The sequence below is a fragment of the Octodon degus genome, unplaced genomic scaffold (assembly GCF_000260255.1).
Source record: "Octodon degus isolate 3935 unplaced genomic scaffold, OctDeg1.0 scaffold00192, whole genome shotgun sequence".
NCBI lineage: Eukaryota > Metazoa > Chordata > Mammalia > Rodentia > Octodontidae > Octodon > Octodon degus.
Window position 1 is genome coordinate 1,587,388 of NW_004524768.1, and position 1,779 is coordinate 1,589,166.

Here is a 1,779-nt window from a genome sequence, read left to right on the forward strand (position 1 = left end):
AAGAAAAAGAAAGAAAGAAAAAGAAGTATGTATTCATCTCAGATGCCCATTTTTGGATTGGGTCTTTAAATTTTGGGGCCCTAATTTTTGTTTTCTTAGTTTTTTATATATTCTAGATAGAAGAACTTTGTCTAAGTGACTATTAGTTAAGATTTTCCCCAAATTTGTGGATTGTCTATTCACTCTATTGGTGATTTCCTTTGATATGCAAAGACTTCTCAATAAGATGATGTTCTACTTGTTGATTCTTTGAAGTATTTCCCATTCGGTTTGATTTTTGTTCATGAGCTGTCTGCCTAACCCTATGTCTTCAAGATTTCCACCTATTTTGTCTTCCAGGAGATTTAATGTTTCAGTTTGAATGTTTAGATCCTTAATTCATTTTGACTTTAGGTTAGTGCATGGCGATAGACCCTGGTCTAATTTTAGTTTTTGGCATGTGGAGAGCCAGTCTTTCCAACACCATTTAATAAAGAGGCTATCTTTCTTCCACTGAACATGTTTAGCCCTTTTGTCAAAGGTAAGATAGCTGAGCATGTTTGTAGTTGTATCTGTATCTTCAAATCTGTTCCATTAATCCTCAAGTCTGTTTTTTTTTCTTTTTCTTTCTTTTTTTCTTTTCTTTTTTTTTTTGCCAGTACCATGCTGATTTTATCACAGCAGCTTTATAGTATAATTTCAGGTCAGGGATTGTAATGCCTCCTGCCTTGCCTTTGGTGCCAAAGATTACCTTTGTTATTCTATGTCTTTTCTGGTTCCAAATAAAGTTTAGAAATGTTTTCCCTAAATCTGTGAGGTATGTTCTTGGTATTTTCATAGGGATTGTATAGAATCTTTATAACAATTTTGGGAGCATGGCCATTTTCACAGTGTTGGTTTTTCCTATCCAGAAGCAAGAAATATCTTTCCATTTTCTGAAATCCTTTTTCGTTGTATGTTATGGGTCAGTGACAATTCTGACAATTGTTTTACAAAAGTATTATCAGAATGTTGCTGAGGAGACAGGATCTCGGAGGTAATATTACCATGATAAAATACACGTCTTTTTACATTTTCCCGTGGGAAATGAGTTTGATTCCATGGAATGGGAGTTGTACAGAATAAAGAGGTCTTTCAGTCACATTTCAATTGAAGTTGATGCTGTGGATTAACAATTTGATCTCCTAGCATAACAACAGCTTGCTCTGAATCATTTATCTTAGTATTTAACTCTCAATTTTTGTGTCCTTGTGAAGTCCATGAGTGTTTTGAGTCCTTGTGCCACTGCTGCACAAAATGAACAGTTTGTACACGTTGGCTCAATGCTTCTCCAGCTGCAGCAGCTGTGGCTGTGACGGCTATTATTCCAAAATTATGGCTATCATGAGTTCAATCATTTGTTTTGTTCTCTTCTTTAATACCTCTAGCAAATGTTGAAACACATCATGGAAGGGGAGTCTTGCCATGGGTGATGTAGTTGTACAGGAAGCCAAATTCTGGTTTTTGTCTCAAGAATATATATGCTATCCCTGGAAAATTAAAGCTAATAGAAGAATTTAGACATGTATATAAAGAACAATTGTGACACATGATGATACAGTTATAAGGGTTCCAGTAACTAAGTTCTACAAACAACAGATACAGGAGGTGAACACATGCCTGTGCAAAATGTATTGTATTCCTTTTATTTTTATTTATTTTTTAAAATCTGACTCTTTAAATTTTTTTAAAGGTTTTTTTACATTTTATTTATTTATTTATTTGTTTAAGTGTGTGTGTGTGTGTGTGTGTGTGTGTGTG

The 1,779-nt window shown here is 34.2% G+C and overlaps 1 protein-coding gene across 1 annotated transcript in view; it reads left to right on the top strand.

Annotated features, from left to right (window-relative positions):
* The window catches only part of Spata31e1 (SPATA31 subfamily E member 1), a 74,807-nt gene that overhangs the window by 2,463 nt on the left and 70,565 nt on the right, over positions 1-1,779 (top strand). The gene's annotated exons all lie outside the window — the stretch shown is intronic.